The 22,592-nt window shown below is 43.3% G+C and overlaps 1 protein-coding gene across 5 annotated transcripts in view; it reads right to left on the reverse strand.

Moving 5' to 3' along the window:
• Nucleotides 1-21,491, reverse strand: part of LOC126249755 (serine/threonine-protein kinase NIM1) — a 518,432-nt gene extending 496,941 nt beyond the window's left edge. The window contains exon 1 of one of the 5 annotated variants that reach the window (XM_049951438.1): nt 21,432-21,465. The gene's annotated coding sequence lies outside the window, so the exon portion shown is untranslated. Of the gene's footprint in view, nt 1-21,431 lie in introns of all 5 variants that reach the window. The other 4 variants (XM_049951437.1, XM_049951443.1, XM_049951440.1 and 1 more) reach the window with 4 other exon arrangements.
• Nucleotides 21,492-22,592: the final 1,101 nt, after the last annotated feature.

The raw sequence follows: 22,592 nt of genomic DNA on the forward strand, positions 1-22,592 counted from the left end.
TGCATTCCGACGGACTTGGACAATTCCAGCAGGACATTGCAACACCCCATACGTCATGAACTGCTACAGAGTGGCTTCAGGAACACTCCTCCGAGTTTAAGCACTTCCGTTGGCCATCAAACTCCCCAGACATGAACATTATTGAGCATATTTGGGATGCCTTTCAAAGTGCTGTTCAGAAGGGATCTCCACCCTCTTGTACTCTTACGGATTTATGGACAGCCTTGCAGGATTCATGGTGGCAGTTCCCTCCAGCACTACTTCAGACATTAGTTGAGTCCATGCCACGACGTGTTGCGGCACTTCTGCGTCCTCGCGGGGGCCCTACACGATGTTAGGCAGGTGAACCAGCTTCTTTGTAAACTGGAGAGCCAAAGAAACTGGTTCTGCTATTATTTCACCAGCTTTCTAATGTGTGCTTGCATGGTGTATGGAACAGCGGATAAATTCACACCACCACTTGAAATTGCTTTCCACTGCTGGGAACTATTTTCTACATCTAACATCTACACAGACACACCGCAAGTCACCGTGCGATGCGTGGCGGAAGGTACCCTGTACCACTACTAGTCTTTTCCTTTCCTGTTCTACTCGCAAAGAGAGTGAGGGGAAAACGACTGTCTATATGCCTCCGTATGAGCCCCGATTTCTCGAATCTTATCTTCCTGGTCCTTACGCGCAATGTATGATGGCGGCAGTAGAATCATTTGGCAGTTAGCTTCAAATGTCGCGTCTCTAAATTTTCTCAGTAGTGTTTCTCGAAAAGAACGTCGCCTTCCTTCCAAGGATCCCCGTATGAGTTCCCGAAGCATCTCCGCAACACTTGCGTATTTTAATCTACCGGTAACTGATCTAACAGTCCGCCTATGAATTACTTCGATGTCTTCCTTCAATCCGATCTGGTACGGATCCGAAATACTGGAACAGTACTCAAGAAGAGGTCGCACCAGCGTCCTATATGCTGTCTCCTTCACAGGTAAACCACTCTTTCCTAAAATTCTCCCAGTAAACCGAAGTCGACATTCACAGGTAAACCACTCTTTCCTAAAATTCTCCCAGTAAACCGAAGTCGACATTCACAGGTAAACCACTCTTTCCTAAAATTCTCCCAGTAAACCGAAGTCGACATTCACAGGTAAACCACTCTTTCCTAAAATTCTCCCAGTAAACCGAAGTCGACATTCACAGGTAAACCACTCTTTCCTAAAATTCTCCCAGTAAACCGAAGTCGACATTCACAGGTAAACCACTCTTTCCTAAAATTCTCCCAGTAAACCGAAGTCGACATTCACAGGTAAACCACTCTTTCCTAAAATTCTCCCAGTAAACCGAAGTCGACATTCATAGGTAAACCACTCTTTCCTAAAATTCTCCCAGTAAACCGAAGTCGACATTCATAGGTAAACCACTCTTTCCTAAAATTCTCCCAGTAAACCGAAGTCGACATTCACAGGTAAACCACTCTTTCCTAAAATTCTCCCAGTAAACCGAAGTCGACATTCACAGGTAAACCGCTCTTTCCTAAAATTCTCCCAGTAAACCGAAGTCGACATTCACAGGTAAACCACTCTTTCCTAAAATTCTCCCAGTAAACCGAAGTCGACATTCACAGGTAAACCACTCTTTCCTAAAATTCTCCCAGTAAACCGAAGTCGACATTCATAGGTAAACCACTCTTTCCTAAAATTCTCCCAGTAAACCGAAGTCGACATTCATAGGTAAACCACTCTTTCCTAAAATTCTCCCAGTAAACCGAAGTCGACCTTCACAGGTAAACCACTCTTTCCTAAAATTCTCCCAGTAAACCGAAGTCGACATTCACAGGTAAACCACTCTTTCCTAAAATTCTCCCAGTAAACCGAAGTCGACATTCACAGGTAAACCACTCTTTCCTAAAATTCTCCCAGTAAACCGAAGTCGACATTCATAGGTAAACCACTCTTTCCTAAAATTCTCCCAGTAAACCGAAGTCGACATTCATAGGTAAACCACTCTTTCCTAAAATTCTCCCAGTAAACCGAAGTCGACATTCACAGGTAAACCACTCTTTCCTAAAATTCTCCCAGTAAACCGAAGTCGACATTCACAGGTAAACCACTCTTTCCTAAAATTCTCCCAGTAAACCGAAGTCGACATTCACAGGTAAACCACTCTTTCCTAAAATTCTCCCAGTAAACCGAAGTCGACATTCACAGGTAAACCACTTTTTCCTAAAATTCTCCCAGTAAACCGAAGTCGACATTCACAGGTAAACCACTCTTTCCTAAAATTCTCCCAGTACACCGAAGTCGACATTCACAGGTAAACCACTCTTTCCTAAAATTCTCCCAGTAAACCGAAGTCGACATTCACAGGTAAACCACTCTTTCCTAAAATTCTCCCAGTAAACCGAAGTCGACATTCACAGGTAAACCACTCTTTCCTAAAATTCTCCCAGTAAACCGAAGTCGACATTCACAGGTAAACCACTCTTTCCTAAAATTCTCCCAGTAAACCAAAGTCGACATTCACAGGTAAACCACTCTTTCCTAAAATTCTCCCAGTAAACCGAAGTCTACATTCACAGGTAAACCACTCTTTCCTAAAATTCTCCCAGTAAACCGAAGTCGACATTCACAGGTAAACCACTCTTTCCTAAAATTCTCCCAGTAAACCGAAGTCGACATTCACAGGTAAACCACTCTTTCCTAAAATTCTCCCAGTAAACCGAAGTCGACATTCACAGGTAAACCACTCTTTCCTAAAATTCTCCCAGTAAACCGAAGTCGACATTCACAGGTAAACCACTCTTTCCTAAAATTCTCCCAGTAAACCGAAGTCGACATTCACAGGTAAACCACTCTTTCCTAAAATTCTCCCAGTAAACCGAAGTCGACATTCACAGGTAAACCACTCTTTCCTAAAATTCTCCCAGTACACCGAAGTCGACATTCACAGGTAAACTACTCTTTCCTAAAATTCTCCCAGTAAACCGAAGTCGACATTCACAGGTAAACCACTCTTTCCTAAAATTCTCCCAGTACACCGAAGTCGACATTCACAGGTAAACCACTCTTTCCTAAAATTCTCCCAGTAAACCGAAGTCGACATTCACAGGTAAACCACTCTTTCCTAAAATTCTCCCAGTAAACCGAAGTCGACATTCACAGGTAAACCACTCTTTCCTAAAATTCTCCCAGTAAACCGAAGTCGACATTCACAGGTAAACCACTCTTTCCTAAAATTCTCCCAGTAAACCGAAGTCGACATTCACAGGTAAACCACTCTTTCCTAAAATTCTCCCAGTAAACCGAAGTCGACATTCACAGGTAAACCACTCTTTCCTAAAATTCTCCCAGTACACCGAAGTCGACATTCACAGGTAAACCACTCTTTCCTAAAATTCTCCCAGTAAACCGAAGTCGACATTCACAGGTAAACCACTCTTTCCTAAAATTCTCCCAGTAAACCGAAGTCGACATTCATAGGTAAACCACTCTTTCCTAAAATTCTCCCAGTAAACCGAAGTCGACATTCACAGGTAAACCACTCTTTCCTAAAATTCTCCCAGTAAACCGAAGTCGACATTCACAGGTAAACCACTCTTTCCTAAAATTCTCCCAGTAAACCGAAGTCGACATTCACAGGTAAACCACTCTTTCCTAAAATTCTCCCACTAAACCGAAGTCGACATTCACAGGTAAACCACTCTTTCCAAAAATTCTCCCAGTACACCGAAGTCGACATTCACAGGTAAACCACTCTTTCCTAAAATTCTCCCAGTAAACCGAAGTCGACATTCACAGGTAAACCACTCTTTCCTAAAATTCTCCCAGTAAACCGAAGTCGACATTCATAGGTAAACCACTCTTTCCTAAAATTCTCCCAGTAAACCGAAGTCGACATTCACAGGTAAACCACTCTTTCCTAAAATTCTCCCAGTAAACCGAAGTCGACATTCACAGATAAACCACTCTTTCCCAAAATTCTCCCAGTAAACCGAAGTCGACATTCACAGGTAAACCACTCTTTCCTAAAATTCTCCCAGTAAACCGAAGTCGACATTCACAGGTAAACCACTCTTTCCTAAAATTCTCCCAGTACACCGAAGTCGACATTCACAGGTAAACCACTCTTTCCTAAAATTCTCCCAGTAAACCAAAGTCGACATTCACAGGTAAACCACTCTTTCCTAAAATTCTCCCAGTAAACCGAAGTCGACATTCATAGGTAAACCACTCTTTCCTAAAATTCTCCCAGTACACCGAAGTCGACATTCACAGGTAAACCACTCTTTCCTAAAATTCTCCCAGTAAACCGAAGTCGACATTCACAGGTAAACCACTCTTTCCTAAAATTCTCCCAGTAAACCGAAGTCGACATTCACAGGTAAACCACTCTTTCCTAAAATTCTCCCAGTACACCGAAGTCGACATTCACAGGTAAACCACTCTTTCCTAAAATTCTCCCAGTAAACCGAAGTCGACATTCATAGGTAAACCACTCTTTCCTAAAATTCTCCCAGTACACCGAAGTCGACATTCACAGGTAAACCACTCTTTCCTAAAATTCTCCCAGTAAACCGAAGTCGACATTCACAGGTAAACCACTCTTTCCTAAAATTCTCCCAGTAAACCGAAGTCGACATTCACGGGTAAACCACTCTTTCCTAAAATTCTCCCAGTAAACCGAAGTCGACATTCACAGGTAAACCACTCTTTCCTAAAATTCTCCCAGTAAACCGAAGTCGACATTCACAGGTAAACCACTCTTTCCTAAAATTCTCCCAGTAAACCGAAGTCGACATTCATAGGTAAACCACTCTTTCCTAAAATTCTCCCAGTAAACCGAAGTCGACATTCACAGGTAAACCACTCTTTCCTAAAATTCTCCCAGTAAACCGAAGTCGACATTCACAGGTAAACCACTCTTTCCTAAAATTCTCCCAGTAAACCGAAGTCGACATTCACAGGTAAACCACTCTTTCCTAAAATTCTCCCACTAAACCGAAGTCGACATTCACAGGTAAACCACTCTTTCCTAAAATTCTCCCAGTACACCGAAGTCGACATTCACAGGTAAACCACTCTTTCCTAAAATTCTCCCAGTAAACCGAAGTCGACATTCACAGGTAAACCACTCTTTCCTAAAATTCTCCCAGTAAACCGAAGTCGACATTCATAGGTAAACCACTCTTTCCTAAAATTCTCCCAGTACACCGAAGTCGACATTCACAGGTAAACCACTCTTTCCTAAAATTCTCCCAGTAAACCGAAGTCGACATTCACAGGTAAACCACTCTTTCCTAAAATTCTCCCAGTAAACCGAAGTCGACATTCACAGGTAAACCACTCTTTCCTAAAATTCTCCCAGTACACCGAAGTCGACATTCACAGGTAAACCACTCTTTCCTAAAATTCTCCCAGTAAACCGAAGTCGACATTCACAGGTAAACCACTCTTTCCTAAAATTCTCCCAGTAAACCGAAGTCGACATTCATAGGTAAACCACTCTTTCCTAAAATTCTCCCAGTACACCGAAGTCGACATTCACAGGTAAACCACTCTTTCCTAAAATTCTCCCAGTAAACCGAAGTCGACATTCACAGGTAAACCACTCTTTCCTAAAATTCTCCCAGTAAACCGAAGTCGACATTCACAGGTAAACCACTCTTTCCTAAAATTCTCCCAGTAAACCGAAGTCGACATTCACAGGTAAACCACTCTTTCCTAAAATTCTCCCAGTACACCGAAGTCGACCATTCACCTTCCCTACCACAGTTCTCACATTCTCGTTAAATCTCACATCGATTTGCAGCGTTACGCCTAGATATTTAAATAACTTCATTGTCTCAAATAGGATACTAGTAATACTGTATACAAACATTACAGGTTTGTTCTTCCTACTCATCCTCATTAACTTATATTTTTCCACATTTAGGGCTAGCTGCCATTCATCACATCAACTGGAAATATTGTCTAAGTCGTCTTGTATCTTCCTACAGTCGCTCAACTTCGAAACCTTACCGTGCACCACGGCATCATCAGCAAACAACCGCAAATTGCTGCCCATCCCGTCCGCCAAATAATTTATGCATATAGAGATCAATTGCGGTCCTATCACGCTTTCCTGGGACACTCCTGACGATGCCTTTTTCCAGTACATATGTTACGGAGAGGGTTACGACATCCCAAGCAAGTAACTTTGAAATATTCATTTTTCAGCGTTTTTCGATTTTGTGATTACATGCGTTTCATTTCGTAACTGACTGCTTTCAGAATGCTTGAAAATGGCAACGTGTCAAAATTGCAGTCGCAATAAATAATATTTTAACAGTCTAAAGCGAAATGATTTCATTCAAAAATAGTATCAGTGGTCCGTCCGCACGCGGAAGTTTGTTCTGTTGTGGCGTTTTCAGCCTTGAATACAGCTTCTCTATTTTGAATCTCAAGAGTGAAGTGTAATTTTGTTCCTCGATGATCGTTTTAAATTAGCGAAGTGCGACGAGCCAAGGTTCAACATATGAGAAGTCTTTGATTCCTGTGGAGCAGACAGTGGTGTAATGCAGTGAAGGCTTTTATATCAAACCGCCTACTGGACAGGTTGCTTCGCTTATCTCGCAAATTTAAGAGAAAGCGGGCACGCCAGGTGACTGTTGGATCACGTGGTGAATGGAAGAGGGCGTATACAAGAAGTCGGCACAGCCCCGTGCACGAACTCTAGAAACGCCGGAGTTTTGGCGTACTATACTCCTAATATTTGCTTTTATCTGATTGATTGCGGAGATGTTTTGGATGGAATTTATGGGTTCAGAGTATTCCTGCACCAGCGTCAGATAATAGTGCCATCTCGTTGGCGTAGTTCATCTGGGTTTATTAACTTCATAGGTTCATAAAAAGTTTCTCAATTTTGCCTTAGAATGTCTAGTCTGCCAGTGTATGCCAAACTGAAATTTTTGTCGCGCAGCCAATGCCGCTTGCCAGGTTTACTTACCTTCGTCTTCGAAATCTGTACGATGGAAGGCTGCAGCTGAGTCCCTATACACTTACTGAGACAGCAGTTGTACTAATATTTGAAAAGCCGTATCATCTGAATAATTGACTGACCACAAATCACAGTCAACGATGTCCAGCAAGAGGTGTTTTTGTGTGTGTAGTCTGTCAAGATGACTTGCTGACGGTATTCGGTTTCAGTCGCCATCAACTATCTTCGAATTTCATTTCCGTGATTAGTGCCTAAGGTTACTCCGAATAATTGTAGCCTGGGTATGATCGTCTTTAGATATCACATCACTGAGGTCTTCACCTAGAATTTCAGCTGCACACAAAGATGTGAATAACTGCATTATACAGCTGTGGTAGAAGTCACGCCCTACCCCTCTGCGGTTTGTCCCCGAGAGGACATAAATATTTATCAGCGGTAAGTCTTGTAACCGAGGGGCTATGCCTCGCCCGGAGGACAAAAGAACATGCAGGGTACATGAGATTCCTTGCTTAACAGTTGTATCGTAGCCCGTCGCGATGGCTAGTTTGCTATTGATGACTTCATGATCAAAGACGCAAACTACGTCAGCAGAATACAAAGACTGCTGGAAACTTATTACGGTAGTGTTAGACGCTATCTGGTTAAGATTTCAAGTGGAGTTTCATAGGTTTTACACGATATTTCAGATAATTCTCGGTATCTTCAGCCCCCAAAGTGTAGTGTTCTGAAGTTCGTGATCAACATCTACATCAACATTCCTCGAGACACTATGAGGCGTGTGGCGGAGGATACTTCTGGTACTACTAATCGTTTTTCCCCTTTCAACACTAGTGAATGGCGCGTTTGAAAAATGACTGTCGGTAAGCCTCTATACCGGCTCTAATTTCTCGAATTTCCTCATCGTGGTCATTTCGCGAGATGTATCTGGGAGGAAGCAATACGTTTTCCGACTATTTCTGGAAAGTACTCTCCCGAAATTTCAATAGTAAATCTCTCCGTGATGCACCACGCTTCTCCTGTAGCGTCTGCTACTAAAGTTTGTTAAACATTTTTGTAACGCTCTGGCGCCGACTAAATGACCCAGTCTATAGGATCGTCTGTATCTCTTCTATGAACCCTATGTGGTTAAGGTCCCATATTGACGAACAGTACTCAAGAGTCGGTCGAACAAGCGTCCTGTAAGCCACTTCTTTCGTGAGTAAGTTACATTTCCCCTTAAGATTCTTCCCACGAATCTCAGTCTGGCATCTGCTTTTCCTACTATTTGTTTTATGTGGTCATTCCACGTAAGGTCGCTCTAGATAACGGTTCTGGCTCTCTGAGCACTATGGGACTCAACTGCTGAGGTCATAAGTCAGATAACGGTTCCTAGACATTTTACTGTATATACTGTTTCCAGTCATTTGTCATCGATAGTGTAGTTGTGGATATTTATTTCTATGCATGGGCAGTATGTTACGTTTATTTATGTTCGCGGTTATCTGCCAGAGACTGCACCATTGGTCAGTCCTCTGTAGGTCATTTTAGAAATCGATACTGTCTCCTGTCGCTGCTACTTCCATATAGACCATCACATCGTATGTGAACAGTCTTAAAGAGCTTCTGACGATTTCTACTAGATCATTTACATACGCTGTAAACGGTCCAATCACACTTCCTTGGGTACTCCGGAAATTAGCTTTACATCTGTTGATTTGTTCCTTTAAGAGTGACGTCTTGAGTTCTATCTGGAAGGAAGTTTTGAATCTAGTCGCAAATACGGTAAAGTACTAGGTAAGCTCGTATCTATTCACTAGATATCTGTTTGCGGTATCCATGTTGATTTTTACAGAGGAGATTTTAGTTCTCCAAAAACTTCATTATCCTTGAGCATAAAACATGTTCCATAATTCTATAGCAGCTTGACGTCAAAGACATAAGCCTGTAATTACGACTATGTGCATCTGTCCCACGACCCTTCTCGAAAATGGGAATGACCTGCGCTTTTTACCAATCTCTTGGTACCCTTCGTTGCTCCACCGAAATACGAAATTGCTGCTAGAAGGGGAGCAAGTTGTTTCGCATAATCTTTGCGGAATCTTACAGGTATCTGATCTGTTCCTCATGCCTTTCCGTTACTAACAGATAGAACTTTCTATTCTATTCCGCAATTTGTTATCTCAATATCAGCCATTTCCACTTTCGTGCAATGATTGAAAGGAGTGACTGAATTATTTATGATCTTCTGCGGTGAAACAATTTCGGAAGACTGAATTCAGTATTTCGGCCTACTCTCTGTTAACTTCCGTTCCGCTGCCTGCATGGTCACTGAGTGACGGAATAGATGATTTCCAATAGATTACCGATTTTGCGTGAGACCAATACCTCTTAGGGTTTTTAGTCACATCGGTTGCCAAATTATTCTTTCATAGTCATTGAACGCTTATCTCGTTGCTCTCCATACGCTCATTTTTACTTCGTTCAGCTTTTATGTGTCTGCTACGTTAGGAGACTGACTGACCTCCACGTGGTCTGCGCTACGGGCGTTTGTGGCATTTCCCGGTGTTGATTGAATTAGAGAGTGGGACGTTGTGGCACGATCAGCATAGTCTGCGGCCGTTGTGTAAGAATTTCTCTACATTATGCGTGTACGTAGTTTGCGTTGGCCATCTATGGAATCCACGACCATGTGCGCACATTTAGTCTGATTGTGGTGGGATAGTTCAGGAATAAGATGTTCTGTCCGTGAGCTCCAAGGAGTGAGCACGGACCTTTGTGGTGTATGTGACCGCGTTTGCTAACACACCTGATCTGGACTCAGTTGCCATTTAATCGCGAGCCACAGGGTTAACTTCTGAAGAGGTCGATATTTCGGAGGAATACGTTATATTTTGGCTATCTTTCTCCTTGAGCAGGGCTCGTGGATCGGGAGAAGTGGCGAAGATTGTCTAACTAGTGAAGAGTGACCAAGTTGCTGTGGTACCAGGGGGCTGATTACGCGCATCTGTTGATTGGCGGTGGGTTAGACTCCAGATGTAGTGGGTGCATGTAGCTGCTGTTGAGTCAACCGCCTGTGGTGATACAATGGGCTGTTTATCAACCAAACTGCATAGAAAGAAACTGCCTGTACGGATTGATTTTGTCTCTTCTTACGCAGTTGAGCGCTGCTGCAGTAACCGGACACGAGGCGTGCAGGTGCCGTAAACCTTCGCATTCGTGGCCGCCCCTCGTATATAACGAGAACTTTGCAACCATTTACGGACAATTATTCACCTAGTTGGCTATGGGAAACCGCCTAAAAAACCACATCCAGCTTGGTCGGCACACCAGTTTCGTCGTTAATAAGCCGCTAGAATTCGATCCGTGATTGGCGCGCCTCCCCAAGTGCCAGAAGTGACGTGCTAAAGCGCGCGGCTATTCGGGCGGGTGAACTAAACTTCATCGTATGAAGAGGTATCAAGCTTCATACACACATCAAAAAAAGTTTTTCATCACCCCAGTTCCCAGAACTCTTGAAGATAGACGTTGACTGTGGATATCGTATCACAGGCACAGTCCCTTTGACTGTTCAGAGACGTCACTAAACCCGTCCAAAGATGTAAACAGCCGTGCATGAGCAGCACCCATTAGACGGAGGGGGTCAGACAGCCGACCAGTCCCAGTCGTTCCACCAGGAAGGAGGTACACGGCTGGTGTTGCCTGTAGTTCAACCATACCTTACGGTCAATACCGCTCTTCGATCGCGTCCGCATTGTTACTTTGTCCCAGGAAGGGCTCTTAACAAGGGAAGGGTCCAGGCGCCTCTGAGTGAACCAAAGCGATGTTATGGAGATACCAAGAAACAGGAACTGTCGATGACATGCCTCGCTCAGGCCGCCCAAGGGCTACTACTGCAGTGGATAACCGCTACCTACGGATTGTGGCTCGGAGGAACCCTGATAGCAACGCCACCATGTTGAAAAATGCTTTTCGTGCAGCAATAGGCTGTATGATGTGCAACTTCACTCCCGACGTCCATGGCGAGGTCCATCTTTGCAACCACGACACCATGCAGCGTGGTACAAATGGGCCCAACAACATGCCGAATGGACCGCTTAGGTTTGGCATCACGTTGTCTTCACCGATGAGTGTTGCATATGTCTTCTACCAGACAATCGTCAGAGACGTGTTTGGAGGCAACACGGTCAGGCTGAACGCCTTAGACACACTATCCAGAGAGTGCAGCAAGGTGGGGGTGCCCTGCTGTTTTGGGGGTGGCATTATGTGGGGTCGACATACGTCGCTGGTGGTCATGGAATGCACCGTAACGCCTGTACGATACTTGAATGCCATACTCCGACCGGTAGTGCAACCATATCGGCAGGATATTGGCGAGGCATTCGTGTTCATGGACGACAATTCGCGCACCCATCGTGCACATCTTGTGAATGACTTCCTTCAGGATAACGACATCGCTCGACTAGACTGGCCAGCATGTTCTCCAGACATGAATCCTGTCGAACATGCCTGGGATGGATTGAAAAGGGCTGTTTATGGACGACGTGACCCACCAACCACTGAGAGGGATCTACGCCGAAACGCCGTTGAGGAGTGGGGCAATATGGACCAACAGTGCCTTGATGAACTTGGGGATTGTATGCCACTACGAATACAGGCATGCATCAATGCAAGACGACGTGCTACAGGGTATTAGAGGTACCAGTGCATACATCAGTGTGGACCACCACCTCGGAAGGTTTCACTGTATGGTGGTACAACATGCAATGTGTAATTTTCATGAGCAATAAAAAGGGCGGAAATGATGTTTATGTTGATTCTATTCCAATTTTCTCTACAGGTTCCGGAACTCTCGAAACAAAGGTGATGCAAAACTTTTTTTGATATGTGTAGGTATATTGTCGTGTACTAGCCTATGGGTTTCCTAGAAGTGGCAAATATTCCGACATACGGGGAATTTAACAGCCAAGACAAAGCTGAATTACGACCATAATTACCGTGCGGGCTTCCTAGAAGTGGGAGATATGGCGTCGTACGTGGAATTTAATAGACAAGGCAGAGCTGAATCCCGACCATGATAGACCGTGACAGCTCGCATGTGTCGCATCTAATTACTGGAGATCGCATCGTTACCAAGAACTTATGCTGGGCGTCGTCATAATGGAATATTGTTTCCTGGCGTCCAGAAAATTGGTCATCAACGGTGCGAAATGAAGCACCGACAGCGGACCGCGGAAGAATGTGAATGTTTTCTGTGGTCAGATGAATCACGTATCATTTTATACGGGAATGAAGTTAATTCTTATACCATAGTTGGCTGCGAAAATCCGAGGGGTAGGCTCAGACATCTAGTAGTTAAGATGTTTCTTCCTTCGTGCACAGTAGCACCTTTCCTTCGCGAAGCGTGAGAAATGTCTCTTAAGTGAGTACAGGGGCTGCAACGGATACATGAAAATCATAGTGTCGTGTTTGTGACGTGTCACGATTAAACATGACGTGAATGATATGCTGCGTATCGATCATCGTAGATCTAAAGAAGCCTTCAGGGAAGACAAAGTCAAGTAATTTCGGAATTTGGAGGAGAGAGTTTGAGATTATAGGGATGTTTGCACGACGCGTTAAAGGTTGGAGAACTGTACTTAGAATCAATGCGGCTGCATCTAGATGCTGGGCAACCGTATTGTATTTTGCCATTTGCCCTCTATCTCAAAGAGTACGATACTGCAGTGCCTGTATTATTAAGAAAAACGCTGCAAATCGGAAGGAACAGGCACTGTGCAGTTGCGAATATGAACAACTATCAGCTGTGTAAGAGAATAACGGCAATGAAAATTTGTGCCGGACCGGGAGTGGAACCCAGATTTCACCACTTTACGCAAGCGGTCGCCTTAACCTTTTTGGTGACTGACGTGCAGTCACATACTTCCATATGTCGTTGTTCCTGCCTCGCAACCTGTACTCGTACAGACATTATGCAATTCCCGTACACCGGGGAACATTTCAGTTGAAAGGCATGCCCGAAGGAACATTGCATTGTTCTTCTTAACAACATAAATACGATATTCCAGTGCAATATCGCATTGACCTAGTAGATAGTGTCGGAAGTTCCATGCGGCTTTTCGCGGATGATGCTGTAGTATAAAGAGAAGTCGCAGCATTATAAAATTGCAGGGGAATGCAGGAAGATCTGCAGCGGATAGGCACTTGGTGCAGGGAGTGCCAACTGACCCTTAACATAGACAAATGTAATGTATTGCGAATACATAGACAGAAGGATCCTTTATTGTATGATTATATGATAGCGGAACAAGCACAGGTAGCAGTTACTTCTGTAAAATATCTGGGAGTATGCGTGCGGAACGATTTGAAGTGGAATGATCATATAAAATTAATTGTTGGTAAGGCGGGTGCAATGTTGAAATTCATTGGGAGAGCCCTTAGAAAATGTAGTCCATCAACAAAGGAGGTGGCTTACAAAACACTCGTTCGACCTATACTTAAGTATTGCTCATCAGTGTGGGATCCGTGCCAGGTCGGGATGACAGAGGAGATAGAGAAGATCCAAAGAAGAGCGGCGCGTTTCGTCACAGGGTTATTTGATAAGCGTGATAGCGTGACGGAGATGTTTAGCAAACTAAAGTGGCAGACTCTGCAAGAGAGGCGCTGTGCATCGCGGTGTAGCTTGCTGTCCATGTTTTGAGAGGGTGCGTTTCTGGATGAGGTATCGAATATATTGCTTCCCCCTACTTATACCTCCCGAGGAGATCAAGAATGTAAAATTAGAGAGATTCGAGCGCGCACGGAGGCTCTCCGGCAGTCATTCTTCCCGCGAACCATACGCGACTGAAACAGGAAAGGGAGGTAATGACAGTGGCACGCAAAGTGCCCTCCGCCACACACTGTTGGGTGGCTTGCGGAGTATAAATGTAGATGTAGATGTAAATGTATCGGCCGATACTGGACAGTGACTCTCAATTAAAATGCGCTCCCTGACATACGAGAGTTTGAGACTGTCCGTGAGTCGTGCACGGATAGAAAAAACTGTTAAGGCGACCGCTGGCGTTAAGCAGGAAGTCCGCGTTCGAGTCCCGGTCCGGCACAAATTTCAATTGTCATTCCCTTATACGAGGGTCGTTCAAAAACTAAAGCTCCACATTTTTTTAAAAAGCCATTAATATACGTAGACAAACGTCCTTGTTGGTGGTTCACATTTGATGATTGTCCTGTGCGCCGGTGAAGTTTCGAACCGTTCTGGCAGATGGAAGATCCGTAGTAAAGCGTCAAAATGGCGTCTACATACGACTCACGCTACAAGCAGAGTGCTGTTATTGTATTCTTGTGTGCATGCTGCAGTTGATAGGAGTGCAGCTGGGCGATGGATAAGGAAAGTTACAGCCCCAGGAAATGCAGAAACAGTGCTCTGTGATCAGCCACGGCCGGGCGTCCTGCCACAGCTACTGGACATCATTGCCTCATCCACCCTACAGTCCAGACCTGTCACCGTCGGACTTGCATCTCTTTGGGCCGCTTAAAAGATTCTCTACGGTGAACACACTTTGAAGGTGACGAGAGTGTCAGTCATGCAGTGAAAACATGGCTACGCCTGCAGGACGAGAGCTTTTACCGGCAGCGAATACATGCTCTTCCTCAACTTTATGGTACGGCCATAGAACGTGATGGATACTACGTAGAAAAATAGAATTTGGTGACAATATACATCAACATGTCTTCTCCATGTCCTGACTCTTAACAATAAATATGTTCTGCGAAAAAAATTTGGGACATAACATTTTGAACGGCCCTCGTACAGCTTGTGGTTGTCTGCATTCGCGACTACAAATAATACATTTCACGTATCTTAAAGAGTAGCGTAACATAACTAACCCTACTTTCCAAGATCACGATTCTTGCATTCCTTGTCCTAAAACTGTGACTTCCTAGCATGAGAAACACTGAAGGGTAATCACACCTTTGGACTATCCACCATGTCCGAGACGTCACTGACATGGTACTCGTGTTATCTCGAACGGCAACGTGAGATTTTGTGGCAAGAGTGACTGGTCATTGACGTATCTTACAATCAGAATGTCGTTCAGACCCAGGAACAGTGAATCGTAGCTCCTACCATGACACGTGTGCGCTATACACTCTGTTAGAGTGAAGTTGGCTAGTATTTTCATCAGGTAAGTTTATTCCTCTCTTTGTAAAATTTTCTGTCAGTATTTTGTCATTTTACTGGACCTCAATTGAACCAAGTCATTCACGTACCCAAAGACTATACGTGTTCATATCGTCCTTCAGGTTACCAACAACGTGAAAGTTACAGGAAAATACCTGTAACGTACGAGAAACGTCGAATTCGAGCCCTCTGAAACGTTGAAGAACTGTAGTATCCTTCTCGTATTAGTGGGCAACATATTCAGAAATCGTTGTTAGATATACGTTAGAGATATACAGCTGAGTGTTAATTCTAGAAGCCGAATGTGTCGCCGAGTGACTTTCGCATTTGTGACGGGCTAAAGAAAGATATTTGTTTTTTGAACCGGCTGAAAATAATTGAATCGGCCTAAGACGGAGGTTCTGTCTTGCTCTTAAAAATTTCTCCGAGAAGGTGACTGCGATCTTTGCCTCACAATGGTTGGTTGGTTTTGGTGAAGGAGACCAGACAGCGTGGTCATCGGTCTCATCGGATTAGGGAAGGATGGGGAAGGAAGTCGGCCGTGCCCTTTCAGAGGAACCATCCCGGCATTTGCCTGGAGTGATTTAGGGAAATCACGGAAAAACTAAATCAGGATGGCCGGACGCGGGATTGAACCGTCGTCCTCCCGAATGCGAGTCCGGTGTCTCAGCACTGCGCCACCTCGCTCGGTATGCTTCACAATGGGGAACAGCCTCTAATTGTATTTTACCTGAATTATGAATTTATCTGAGTAGCAGGATTAATGTCATAGCTTACATTTAACCTGGCTTTCTTCTCTCTGTTTTCTAGCACCAGCAGTTATATTTGTATTTCTGGCGCGATACAGAAGAAACGAGGCGGCTCACAGTAATAAGGAACTATTTGTCGTGAGGTATTAGAACTCGACCATGCGTCGTCCTTGGACTGTGTCCTTATGCTGTGACACGTTTCATGAAAATCGATAACCTTAGTGACAGTGGCCGAACAGACAACTACAGACGTTTTCTTGCGCTCCGTCAGGAAATATCGTGCGTGAGGTTTTTCACGTGATTGATGCAATTCGTATACTTACCCAACGTGTTCAACTGGTAGTGGCAACCTTCAAATTATGACCCACTTGAAGCCAGACATCCCACTGTTCAAAACATATCAGCATTTTTTTTTTCAAACGATGGAAAATAATATCTTATGGGAAAATGAATAACCACAAAATCAAATCTTCTGTATCTAGCCTGAATGCTTCTGCCCTATCAAGAAGTAAGCTGTACGGAAAATAATAGGAAACCCTTCGTGCTCAGTTGTCTTATGCTAGGACAATCGTACTGTGTATTGCAGTAATGTTATCATAAAGGGACTTAAATAACTAAAACTTCGAATCGAGCGTGTCGGCGTCTCTTCGTATTTTGTAGCTCACAGACACCTACATCAAGCAGCAGTCTTGCAGTATAAAGCGCTCAGAACCTTCTTGTTACTTGGGGTCATAGTCAGAAGGGTAACAATCGGAGGGAATGGAAGGATTTATTTGCAAAAGTATACCAAGTGTTATTTACCTGAACTGAGATATAGTTGTGAATTGAATCCAATGAACATGGTATAGAAGGGTGCATGTACGGTAGATAAGATCGTTATTGTGTCACCTTCGTTCAAAAGCGATGAGTGACAGTAAATGTAGACTGGGGGATGTGCAGTGTTAGACTCGAATTTACTGGAAGACTTCTAAGGAAGCTAGTTCACCCACTTAGGAGGTTGCTTACGAAACCCCCCTTTCAGTTAGTTCTTGAGTATTGTTCGTTGGTTTAGGATACTTACCAAATTGAATGAGCAGAAAAGATAGATAAAACTTTTTAAACAGCACGAAGTCGTCCCAGATATGGTCAACGAAATCTAAAGGAAGACGCTGTACTTCTCCTTACTTTCATAATTTCGAGATTCTAATTTCGAACGTTATTTCCACCAAATTAGACCTCGTGTTGTGACCAGAAGAGGAAGATTACAGAAACAATAACGTGTTTGCAGTCGTGTGGGGGAAGTCAAGACGAAGAATCTGATACAGGACACTTGTACTTTATCAAGCACGGAAAAAACCTAAATTCGGCCTACAAAAGTCGATTAAGCTACAGCGCATGCGTGCCGCCCAAAATTTTAAATATACTCTCGCCCTATTAATCCCACCGGATTAGTCAGACTTAACCGTTTGAAGCTCATTTATTTTTCTCTTGTGCATTAAACTTACGTTGTTCTTGCACTTACAGATTATATAAATTTGAGGTATAATTTACACAAACGTCAGTTTTACAATTTGCAAGTGCAAGAACAACGCTCGTTTAACCTTCTGAACGATTTTAGCGAGGAAAAGAAGTGAGCTGCGAGCGGTTATGAACGACTAAACCGGTGACATAAGAGGAAGAGAGGTTATTCAAAATCTTGCGCAGTACACATGCCCTGAAGCTTAGGTTTCTTTTGTGGGCTGATTTGAGGTTTGATAGACCACAAGTGTCCTGTATGAAATTGTTCGTCTCGACTACTGTGGTACGTTGTATACAGGGTGTCCGAAAAAATACCAACAAACCTTAGGGACAGATTCCTTACTCAGAAACAAGTAAAAAATTCTATTAACCATGGGCTCTAAAATGCATACGTTAAGAGCTATGAGCACTTGTTCATCTTCGCTAGTGTGAAACACGTCTTTTCTGCTGAACAAGAGCCCAGAACTCTTAAGGTTTGTATTTTAGAGCCCATTTATACCGGCATTTCTTTCTGGTTTTGGTCTGTACTACCTCCTCCCAAAATTTGAAAAGCAAAGAGCTAGCAGTAGATGTTTCATAGCATCGAAGACGAATAAGTGCTCATATCTGTTAAGGTATGCGCTTTAGAGACCTTGTTTAATAGCCTCTTTTTCTTGTTTTGGTGTAAGGAACCTGCCTCTAAAGTTTGTCGATGTTTTTTGGAACAACATGTATATATGTGAGTGGTGTCTTCTATCGGACATGTACGACAGAACAGACGTCACTCGTGATGACGCGGTTGGTACAAAGATGCAAACATGAACTGCGGGAAGGGGAAGGAAATGGACAGGATGGGTGGAATATCGTTACGGCTAGCCGCACAGGGAATTGTTCCAATGCAACGGCGAAAGTTGAAAATTTGTCCCGGACCGAGACTCTAACCCGGATTTACCGCTTCTCATGAACGGTCCCTAACCGATTCAGATTTCCAACTTACTGCACGCTGCAGTACAGAATCCCTCGTTCATTAAACTCACTACTCGCAAATAGTGATTCCCGTCAGAGTTCAGACGATATTTGTACATTTGCTCTGAAACAAACGTCGATGAGCTGTCGGTATTTTTTAAAAAGATGGGGACAGCTCCAAGAGTTTTGTTTCAGGCGAATGCGCAAATATCTCCCGAACTCCTACCGGAATCAGGATTTGCGAGTGGTGAGTTTAATGGACGAGCGGCGCTGCATTGCAGCGTGCGGTAAGTTGGAAATTTGAGACGGTTAGGGGCCGTTCATGAGTAGCGGTAAATCCGGATTCGATTCCCGATCTGGCACAAATTTTCAACTTTCGCCATTGCATTATCACAGTGCCCTGTGCGACTACTCGTCACGATTTCCCACCCTCCTTTCTCCTCCCTGTAATTCATGTTTATACGTTGTAAACTGCTATCATTTACACCCGCTATAGAGGAGTACCGATAATCTTCCTTTCTGCTTATCATTCGCGAATGGAACAGGAAAGGGGGAAAGTGATTCTGATGTTTCATATACAATCAGCCACACATAGTACGGTGGCTTGTGGGATACAGATTCATGTTACCAAATGAATTCTAGATATGGTTCTTACAGCGTCTTCTACTGAGAAACACCAAGTGTTTTTTGTTTGTTTTTTTTTCCTTTTTTCTTCGCAGACATTCTCCAGTACTTATCTGTGTGGATCTCGCTTTATTTCTGCAAATTCCAGGGCTCACAGAAAAATGCTTTTAGATGTGGGAACATCTTTGGGTACCAAAAATAGGTAAAAGCGTATTGTATTTTAAAGGAGGTGGCTCCACAACATATATATTTATTTTGAAAACATGGGTAAACACGGTAACAAGAATCCCAAAATTCAACAATAGGATTACGAAGCATACGCCACAGCAGGTTCAGTACTGTTTCAGAGCATACATTTATTTACAAGCGTGTTTAGGGACCTGGTGGGAATTTCTAGTGTCTTGTTGGTCAGCGAAGATAGACTGAGTGTTATTTACGTGTTACTGTAGAAATGGGTGAATTAAAGTTAGATACCTGGGAATATAATTACAGTCAGCATTACTTAAGTAGATACTGTCAACAAAAATAATAAACTTACCATAAACTGTTCGTCTGCTAGAATTAAAATGAAGACATACGATAGAAGTAACGAATATAATGTTAAACAAGAAATTTAAAAGGTATGTAATTGTCAGCGTGTCTCTTTTTTGTTTTACAGAAATTCTGTTTAAGGCCTGATGACTCATAAATATTTCGTATGTAATGAAACATTACAATGAACATGATATACAACATATGAAATTTGGGAATGTAAAACTCCACCTGTATTTAAAACATCAATGTTCATCTTCTGCGTTCTTCTTAGCTGTCGTTGTTCATGATTACTTGGCTATGTGAAAACAGATCATAGTAACATATGATTAAATTAATGTAGGATATTGCATCTATCCTCTTGTTTTTTTCTGTTACATATGATTTTTGTTGTGAACTACTTTATCTCAATGAAAAAACAGTCGTACTTTGTGTCGCCCTTCTGGTTAAAGTTCCCATGCTTGCAGTGCTCTAGCAAATACACTTACTGCGAACATGTTGTGTCGTGTTGTCAAAACAAAAATGTAGGAAATCGAAAAACTTGAAACACTTTTGAATCGAGTGACAAATTATGTCAAGAATTTAAATATATTTTTAAAAAATTTATCTTAGTTGCATTTCTGTTTGTTGGAAGACTAACGTTATCCACATAGTTTTGATTTAGATTTTTTCATTTAATTTAAACTAACTTGATCTGCATTATACGAAAACTTTTTAAATTCTCTTACTGATCATAGCTGTATCCTTGGAGTAAAAAATTATCTCTAGACAGAAAGATTATCGCTACGTGACTGAGAACTTATGGACTGGCTTTTATTATCTAACTATTTTTGTTTATGGAATATTCATTGAAATATACTTGATATTTTCTTATGTGCTAAAGGAAAATTGCGGAAAATTTGCGCTGTACTTAACCAGCGTACCATAAATACTCCGTCCAAGACTGGTGATTCATTTTTATGGAATGTGTACATAACATGACAATACATGACAATATGACAACAAAGAAAAACAAATAATTCAATATAAATTACGGTTCCTGTCGATATCTTACCTTACTCTTCAGTTTCACGTTGCAGAGCTGAAATTTACACAAATTTAGTTATGTCATAACGCTTGTTTTTTATGCACATTATAGCATTACCATGTCTCCAAAGAAACAATATACAATGACCTATGTTATTCATTCACGTTTTAACAGATTACAGATGAGCTGAGCGGTTCAAATGTATGAAAAGTGAGATCTGTCGCATATGTAAATTAACATTTCTCAGTGACCTGCGAATGTTGCGTTTCACACCCTGTGGCTACATCAACAATCCCCTAAAGTATATCAGAAAACTTGATGGAATATTTCACAAGCTAAATTTTGTCATTTGCCTTTTATTTACAACAGAGAAAACAGTGGCGATTGAAATCTGTGAATAATTTTGAAATTTTTAAGCAGGTATTTCATTCCCAGATAAACGAAATTACTTTCAGCACGGGAGGCAATATTCGCGATCAGACAGTTAGTATAATACCGAAAAATATGTACAGCGAATGTTGAAGTGAGAAGTACTAAATTTAACAGAAATGACACTTTTACGCACGCTTCTGCCGTCTGTTGCGGCAAATTCCAAACAATATGCAGGTTGATAACCCCTCTTTGAATTTTCTCGTCTATTTTTTGCGGAATAGGACTTACATTTGAAGCAGTAGTATTCGTTCTCAAAGACAACATAGAGAGAAGTCTGACTTTTAAATTTGAGTTTTTTCCGAACTGTCATGTTACCAAGAAATAAACAATCGAAACTACGTCAGACCACAAGAGGGTAGAAGAAAACAGAGCGTGAATCTCTACATATTGGTCTCTGTACAGTAAAATTAAACAGTATGTAACAGAATTTTGCACAGCAAAGGCAGCGTGCAGAAAGCAGGCGTTTGCTTGGCGCTTGGCGCGTGGCGCGAGCCGCAGCGCGTCCTACCTGCAGGCAGAGGCGGCGATGTGCGAGCAGGGAGGCGGCGGCTGAGCGACTGCGAGCCGGCGCTTGCGTCGCTCTACTTGTAGGCGCCGCCGCCGGCGGTGGTGGGGGTAGCGGCGTCGGAGGGGCGGCACACGCCTGCGCCCCGGCTCTGCTCCCGCCTTATTACTCCCCTCCCCTCCCCACCTAGCTTCCGCCTTCGCTTTACGAACTTCGTATTAAATTACCTTTACCTGCATCTACTCCCAAATTCTGCGAATCACTACGAAGAGCGTACTTTTTATGGCGCCATCTATCAAAATTCCCTCGCTTTCCTTCTGTGAGCTGTTACTAATCTGATTTGGTCATCGCGATTTCTGTGGTATCGATTTATAGGGGGCTGGAAATACTCTTCGGTTCCTCCCTAAAGAAACTTATTGTTGAATTTCTGGGCAGATATCGACGTCTTTCTTCGAATGTCTGCCAGTGAAGATTTTCAGCATTTCTCTTACACTCTCCCGCCAGATAAACAATATAGCGATCATTCGCGCAACCACTCTTTATATAGGCTCGATTTATCCCTCCGGCCCGATATCGATTCCATATACTTGAACAAGATTGCTGCACCCACATGTGTAATCCGGCAGCCTCCGTATGATGTACAGTGAAGAGCACTTATTGTACCTCGCTCATTTCCCACCCCTCCGCTCATTTCAAATGGTTCAAATGGCTCTGAGCACTATGCGACTTAACTTCTGAGGTCATCAGTCGCCTAGAACTTAGAACTAATTAAACCTAACTAACCTAAGGACATATCACACACCCATGCCCGAGGCAGGATTCGAACCTGCGACCGTAGCGGTCGCTCGGATCCGGACTGTAGCGCCTAGAACCGCAAGGCCACTCCGGCCGGCCCGCTCATTTCGCTGTTAGTACACGGAAACCATAACTCTGTATGAGTCCAAATCTGCTAATCTGTGAACACGCTCGGATAGCCGACAGCAGTGTTTGTGAAAGCACCCGTTTCCGTCAAGGAGCGGTGTGCCCATCCCCGTTCGAGTACGGCCGACGCATTAACGACGGCGGCCTGTGTGCCACCCAGCCTGGACGTAGCTTTCAGGCGGTTTCCCACATCCCACTAGATGAATACCGGGCTGGTTACCACGTCGCGCATCCGACTCAAGT

This window comes from Schistocerca nitens, chromosome 3, assembly GCF_023898315.1.
Source record: "Schistocerca nitens isolate TAMUIC-IGC-003100 chromosome 3, iqSchNite1.1, whole genome shotgun sequence".
NCBI lineage: Eukaryota > Metazoa > Arthropoda > Insecta > Orthoptera > Acrididae > Schistocerca > Schistocerca nitens.